This window comes from Pipistrellus kuhlii, unplaced genomic scaffold (genome assembly GCF_014108245.1).
Source record: "Pipistrellus kuhlii isolate mPipKuh1 unplaced genomic scaffold, mPipKuh1.p scaffold_m20_p_26, whole genome shotgun sequence".
NCBI classification, from domain to species: domain Eukaryota; kingdom Metazoa; phylum Chordata; class Mammalia; order Chiroptera; family Vespertilionidae; genus Pipistrellus; species Pipistrellus kuhlii.
Window position 1 is genome coordinate 3,523,876 of NW_023425525.1, and position 8,199 is coordinate 3,532,074.

The window sequence follows — 8,199 nt, forward strand, 5'->3', positions numbered from 1 at the left end:
GAGGGAGAAATCTCCCCGGACAGCGCTGAGCTGCCCTTCCCAGAATTTCCTTTCTCCTGCCTGGTCTACCCATGATCAGAAACTGCGCTCCGTCTTTATAAATGGAGAGAGTATGGTTTATATTTAGACAAAGCAAAGATTAATGAGTCAAAGCTAATTGTTGCCACAGATGAGGATTGATGTGCAAGTTGCAAGGTAATTAGAGATACAACAGGGAATGTTAGGTCAACAGGCAACCCTGGATCGGGGTCCTGTAGAGGCTGACAGGCACTGAGCTTTTGTGTGCATCCCGCTGGGTGTTAGCAGATTGTGTGCTGGGATTTGTTCTTTTGTCCTTGCTTCCATTCGGAACGTCTCTCAACCTGTCTGGGCACTCCCCAGACAGGCCATTACAGAGTCCTACAGGGTGGGAGGGAAGCAGGTTTATGGTTGTTCATATGGGAAATACTACAACAATTAATAAAAAAAAAATAACTCAAGAATAAACTCTGTGTTTCCTGTATTCATAACTGTAAACCTACTTTTGCCCCACCCTGTATTCACCACTCGGAATGGATCAGTAATAGACATTGCCATAGCAAACACACCGGTATCAGACACATCCAAACCTCGTCTCACGGCCCCAAGGGAGGAAAAGTTGGCTTAAACATGATGTGTAAAACAGTAACTAAGCATAAATGAAAGCATTCCTAATCAGAACGAATTGAAATTAAACAGTTTATCAAAAGACACCATTAAAAGAGTGAAACGGCAGGCCACAGTGTAGACAGTATCTGCAATCCCTATATCCAACAAAAGAGCCAATCTCGACTCTGTAAGGAATTCCTACAATTTAATTAGAGAAAACGCAGACCAGCCAACAGAAACAGGGGAAAGCATTGAAAAACCACTTTTTTCAAAGAGGGGTTTAAATAGCCAATAACTATATGAAAAGGTGCTGAACTTCACTAGTCATTAGGGAAGTAATTTAAAACTACAATGTGATACCTCTGTCGGAACGGCTAAAATGAACCAGACAGTAATACTCTGTGTTGGCAAGGATGGGAAGCAACCATAATCTCTGAACACTGAGGGTGAGACAGTAAGTTGGTATGAGTATTTTGGAAAACGATTCCATACTATCTATTAATTAAAACTGATTCCATCCTATCTATTAATTAAAACTGAACTAATGTACATCCTATAAGCCAGCCACTCAATTCCTAGATGTGTGTTAGACAGAAATGTGTACATAGATTCATGGGGAGACATGTATAAGAACTCAGAAAGACACATTAGCAAGAGCCGAAACCTGTTACAGAGTTAGCATATGGCATGCCAGGGTCCAGCTTTCTGAAACTGTCAAGATGTCTGTGTCCTTCAGTTTCCAGACCTACCTGCCTGGGTCAGTTTAACTAGCGACCACACAATGGGTTGACTGCCCAGGCTCACGAGTCTGAGACTTCTCTTTCACATACAGCATGGCGTTACCATTGAAAGAGTTTTGAATATTGCAAGTCAAAGCAGTAGATTGGGAGAGGTGAAATGTTAAGCCCACGAAAGCGCATTAAAACCAGCAATTTCTAACAATTAATTATTCATGTGCCTGTAAACACGTGTAGTTATGGAACATTCATCTATAATAGGCCATCCAGTGTGGAAAAGCCAAAGGTGACCTAATGAACAAACAGGAATCAGGTTCACAACATTGCTCATACCCTTTGACCTAGACTGCCTATTTCTAGGAATCTAACCTAAAGAGGTCGAGATACTTACTAATAAGGAAGAACAACATTTATTTTGGGTGCAGAGTCTGAGGGAATCGACTGGCCCACCCTGTTAACCCCTCCCCCTTTCCTAGAGAATAGAGAAATGTTGATAACTGGATATCATAAACACCAAGCCCAATATGCCCAAGGCACTAATCCACGTGGCCCACCAAGCATGTGACTGCAGGTTCCTCTGTCTCCTCCCCTTCTGTCCTCTTCAGTCCTCTTATCCCAGTTGCTCAGGGCCTGACCCCGGCTAATGCCCCTGGAGACAACACTGACAAGCTTTTGACCTTTGCCCCTTTAACATCGGTTGGGGAGTTTTGACCTGGCAGTGTCTCCGGAGTTGGCATGGGGCTGTGTACACAAGCGCTGGGAAGTAGGACAATGAAAGTAGCTGGAGTGTTAAAACAAGTACATCCTCGCTCATTCGCACCAATGAATCCTCTGCCAAAGTGTTTGATCTCCGGGCTGCAGACACGGAGGCTAAGTGGAAAGGAAGGGAAACTGGGACACCTCGCCCCCTCCTTGATTGGCTCCCGATCCTTTGAAGAGGAACGGGGTGGGGCCAGAGCAGGCGTGCTTCCTGTGGTGGCACTCCATGGAATTCTAGCCCTGTCTTAATGGGGCAGGAGACAGCGTCAGTATTTACAGGTTGTGCTCCTGTAACTTGTTCTACTTTCCATCCTAAAGAAAAAAGAGATTCCGACAGTGTAAGAGGACACCCACAATGATGTGTAATCATATTTTTTAAATCGCCGTGTTAACGCTATTGTTAGAAATGTAGCATGTTTATGGTTTACAAAGCGGTATTTGCCTCTGCCACCCTATCTCACTCCCCAGAGGTGCCAAGTCATCATACTGACTTCAGTGTTTTTATACAGGGAGTGGGGATGCTGAGGGCTCGCCCTGGGGGCCCTCTCCAGGCCCTGCCTCCACCAAAGGGAGCTCCCCCACTAGGGTCAGTTCACACCTCGGGACTGTTCCATGTGGGGGTTCCAAGGCCTGGACCCACTTCAGGATGAATCTAAAGAGGCATTTTAATACTAGAGCTTTCCATGGGATTGGCTGAGGCCTTTTTAAATATACGTGTATATTTTTACTGATTTTAGAAAGAGAGGAAGGGAGAGGGAGACAATGGAAGTAGTCGGAGTGTAAAAACAAGCACATCCTTGCTCACTCCTACCAATGAATCCTCTGCCGAAGTGTCTGCTCCCGGGGCTGCAGACACATAGACACTAAGTGGAAAGGAAGGGAAACTGAGGCACCTCGCCCCCTCATTGCCTCCTGCATGCCCCCTGGATGGAGCCCACAACCCAGGCATATGTCCTGACAGAGAATCCAACTAACAACCTTTTAACCGATTGGTGTATGGAACTAACTAAGCCACACTGGCCCGGGCTAGATGGAACTTATTTTTATTTAAAATGTTAACAGTACTAAACATTAACACTGTAAGAAGGGGACCTTTCCTCCCTTTAGTTAACAATACCATAATTCTCTGGCAAAGGTAGGCATAGATCCTCTCGTGGCCACCAAGAGTTTGTTGTTTTTATTTTCAGTGATAAGGCCATGTAAGTATATCTACGTAAACAATTTGCTACCTACTGCCAACCACCATGCTATGAAATTTACTTATATTACCTATTCACATTGTTTGCTCCCTAGGGAAGTAGTATTACCCCCATTTTATAGATGAGAGCACTGAGGTTCAGAGAGGACAAATGACTAGTGAGAAGGAAGTTGAATCTAAGACCTGTTTGTGAGACTGGGTCCAGAGGTTCTCCCACTGAGACCAAAGCTTTCAAAAGCTGAGGGGTTAATTAGGACGTAAAGCCACCTCCATTATTTATCTCCTGATGACACTGGAGATTGACTTCTTTCCAACTGCCTCCACTTAGCGGTTCTCAATCCGGGCTCATGTTTGACCAACAAAGAAGCTTTTAGAAACGACCGGGTGCTGTCTGTCCTACCTCCCAATCCTCTCTCCCATTTCTTCTCCCTGCATTTCCCAGCCCTCTCTCTGAGTGGGAGGGAGAACAGGAGAACAGCCAGGGCCCGGACACGAGGGCTTTCTGTTGTCTTGGTGCTGGGAGTTCATTTAGGGGTGTCGAACTCAATCAGAGAAGGGGCCAAAATCTAAAATCCAGCCTAAATCGTGGGCCGAATGGTTTACTGAACAGTCATAAACTGTCATTGTGATGGAAACGCAGCGGAGTGCAGTGATGACAGCGCGGTGCGGGCCACATTGCAAGGCCTGGCGGGATGGATTTGGCCCGCGGGCCTTGTATTTGACACATGTGATACAGACATGTTTACTACCTCAAAGGTGGAGGATGAAGCAGATCTGGGAAAATTGAGTCAGAGAAAGGATGGCTAGCGCTGGACCCTTCCCTGCAGGTGCACACCCCAGCATGAGCACCGGGGCGCTGGGCCTGTCCAACGTGGCCCCTGTGGCCACTTTTCTTGGCGAAGTGCCACCTTCTGTCTGCGTCTGCCCTGGCTGAACAGGTCTGGAGAGATGGTCTTCAGAGCTCCTGTATTGCTTAATGTGTGCTTTACTCACAGGAAGACAGGAAGGTCTGAGAGACGGGGAAGGCTTTGGGCCAACAGGCCTTTTAATAATTCGCATCAAACCCTCTCGGCCTTGGTCCCTCCAGGCAGATTCAAGGCAGGTATTACTGCTGTTACCACAGAGGGTTCAAGTCGAGGGACCCAGGACGTGGCCCAAAGCCTTTCTCTCGCTGGTCTGCTCAGAGGCCCAACTTTCTCTTAGATCTGATTCAGGCCGCATGCAGACAGCGCGGCTCTGCCAGCTCCCGGCACAAAGTTCGCTTGGAGGTGCACCTGCTGGGATCTGACCACGTCTGGAGGTGCCCACAGGGGAAGGAGAGGAAGACGTGGCTGCAGGGAATTCTGGCCACAAACTCTGACAACTCACGTCCCCAGGAAAACCGCTGCTGCTGGTTTGAAAAACAGCTTTGAGCAGATGCAATGCTGACAGTAATCAGATTTAAAATTAGCCCGAACGTGCCGGCATCAAAGAGGCTTTAATTGCAGAGCCCAATCAGGAGACAAAACACTCCAGCGACAGTTTTGCTGACAAAGTAATTAGAAGGGTGAAAATCTTCCCCATTGAATTGCTCGGTTTTGGGGGTCTCCGCTCAGGCCCGCCTCCTTTTGCTCCAGCTTTCCGAGTGAGCGTGTACACATGTAGGGTGCAGAAGATGCGCTTTCTCCAAACGCCAGGGGCGCTCACTTTGGGGGGGTGGGAAGCCCTCTGTCAGCTGCTCTGTGGTCCTGGGCAAGTTTCCCTCTCTGAGCCTCAGTTTCCTCCCTTGCAACAGGAGGGAAGCAAAGCCCCCCTTGAAAGACCATCGAGATGTTTAAGGCAAATAAAATATGCAAATCCGGTTTTATTTCCTTTCTTCTTCTCAAACCCAAATGGCTACGGGTGGCCTCCGCCCCCATGTCCCAGGGGTCATTGCTGCTGAAATTGCTTGATGCTATGCCCAGAGGGCCATTGTGATTGATGCCAGCAGGCAGACTCCTATCCCTCTGTCCCCACCCCTACATCTCCAGTTCAGCGATTCTCAACTGGGAGGATCGGAGACGTGTCTGATTGTCACAACTTGCCTGGGCTGGGCTAGGGGACAGGTACTACTGGGCTCTAATGGGCAGATTACGGGGATTGTGCTCAACATGTCACAAAGCACAGGACGAACCCCCACTTACTGGCCCCAAGTCCGTAGTCCAAGGCCGAGAGCCCCAGCCCCAGAGGCGGCTATTGGAAGGTGAGGAATGTGCCTGTGCACCTTCCTTTCTCATGATGGGTTGAAGGAGGGTTGGGAGCACATGCAGAGGGAGCACTCTCCTCACAGCAGGAGAGAAGCCAGGTCTCCATTCAGCCTGGCCTGGCCACCTTCCTTTGCTCTCAGGCCTCCAAGTTGGGCTCCTAACATTCCCCTGACATCCTGCAAGCTCTCCTTTTCTTTTTCTCTCACTGGAAGTATTGCCTTCAGGCTTTCCCCATTGGATAGATGGGATTTGCTTAAGTTTTTTTTTAGCTTTCTCATCGGCTCACGTGGACACAGAGAAACGTACTCATAGCGGTACCCTGCTGTGTGACCGGCCAAGGACTTCTCCACAAGTCATCAAGAGTGGCCTCGTGAAATAAGATGCCAAACACGAGGAGCAAGGCAGAACCACTGGCTGAGACCCCCAGAGACACCGCGCAACCTGAGGGCGAGTCGTAGGAACACTTGTCTCCCTGGCTGGTTCCATCCATTTGGTGATACAAATACGTGCCGCATACAGGATATTCTCAATTACAAACTATCTACACACCCATCATATCTATCACCTACAGCTACTTATCATCTACATCTACCTAATATCTAGCCATCTATTTATCCATCAGTTAAGTGGAGAAAAGGGAGAAGACATGGAAATATGAATGATGGTTATCTAAATTAGGAAACACTTTCTTCCTGTGCACATACTCTGAATTTCCCGCATTTCCTATGCGCATTTTATAAACTGAAAAACAAAGCAATACGATTGTTTGAAGGAGAATTTAAAGAGCCATCTGGGCACGTCCGCCGGAACTGCATACCCTGAGGATTTCTCTTCCGGGCACTGCAAGTGAGACGTTGGCAAGCTGCCGCTCAGATCCATGCGCCCAGCGGCCCCAGTGGAGGCACGGTCCGGGAACAGCTGCTCCAGTGATGACTGTATTTGGGGCTGGGGGAATCCTTGGCTGCTTTTGAAATGACTTGAGCCCAATGCAATCGCACGCAGGCCTGTTTATTTCTCCTCTGTCCACTCCCAGGATGTGCAGGAAATAGCCCGCATCGGGCAGAAGGAATGGCAGATGGGCCCTGCTCTCAGAGGCAGTCTGCCTTGGGCACCTGCTCTTGGAGTCAGCGCAGCGGGCTAGTGGTGTGCACAGCAGTACCACCCCCCACCCCCCTCCCCCAGCCAGGTCTGCAGGGCTGGCCCGCCTCCTACTCCCCTGCTTTGCATTCTGCAGGAGAGCTCGTGGCTCCTTTCTCAGTGCGGGCAGAAAAATGCAAGATGCAGTCCCAGAAGCAATGGCCTCACTCCTCAGAGAGCCCCCAGTCTGTGAAGGAAGTGCTGGAAGCTGTTGATGGGGAAAGTGCTGGGGGCTCCTGAGACAATGGCACCCACTGACGGGGTGAGCAGGTGGCTCTTAGTTGCACTTGGAGCATCACCTCCCAAGTTCTAGGCATGCGCTTCAGAGTCTAACCTTCTCTAGGGGCCATCCTGGCAGCTTTTGAAGACCACAATGACCCCCCAAATGAGTAGCCACAGACATTAACGAAGAGCAAATATACAGGCCAGACAGACCACGAGAGGCTGGACGACTCCCGGTAGATCGACCAGGGTTGCAGGGCACTCTGAGGGCAGGGTTCTCTTAGACATGATGACCAGGAGGAGGCCTTAAGGATCTGGGAGGAAAAGCTAGAACTGAGACGGTCCAGCCGAGGGGACTGGCTCAGGTGTGAGGCCCAGCACGGGAACATGGGCAGGGCCACGGCAGGGACTAAGGACCGGAGAAGGCTGGCTACGGGGCACAGCCACAGGGCTCACGGAGAAGCATGTTTTTGGAGATGACGGAATCCACTAGCAACATGAGATGGCTGCTCCCCCGGATTGAGATGATCCTCTGGGTCAGTGTTGGCCAGGGAGTCAGAGAAAGGTCTCCTCAGGCCCAGATCCCATCCTTCCTTACGGTGTGACCTTGGAGAGCCACCTGAATGCTGAGCTTTTAACTTCTCACCTGTGGAATGGGTAAGACGAGCAGCGTCCTGGAGAGGGAAATGGTGTCATGAACGGGGACATTGAGCTCACTGCCCGCCACCAGGTGGTCAGGCAGTGGCAGCCAGGACCACACAGGGACCCCATACAAGCCAGTTACAGAGATTTCCCACCATTCCCTGCGCTACAGGGAGTACCCCTCAGCTCCCACCTTGCTCCAGCTTGCCTGCGGGTGGCGCCCAACTCCTGCAAGTTGACTCAGTTTCCATGTTTAGCTCTTCTCCTGCAGGCTGGACCCCTGACCCTGGGTTTCCCGGTAACACCCAGGGTCTGGCCCAGTTGTTCGATGTCCAGCACGACCACAGGGGAAGGTGGGGTAAGAGAGTGCCACGGGCAGGAGGCCACAGGGTCAAATGAACAGTCACATATCCACACAGTGGGCCTGCCGTTCTCCTGAGCCGAGATGGTCCTCGTAGAAGGAATACCCTTTACTGACGCTCAGGCCCTACGGTGACGGAGCGAAGCTCCCAAGGCCCCTGAGCCAGTGCCCCTCAGAGTGAATATGCACACGAACCCCCGATTCTGGGGTCTGGGATGGGGCCGCAGGGGCTGCGTTTCTGACGGGCTCCCGGGCGACCCTGACAACTGAACAGCAAGAACACATGTCACC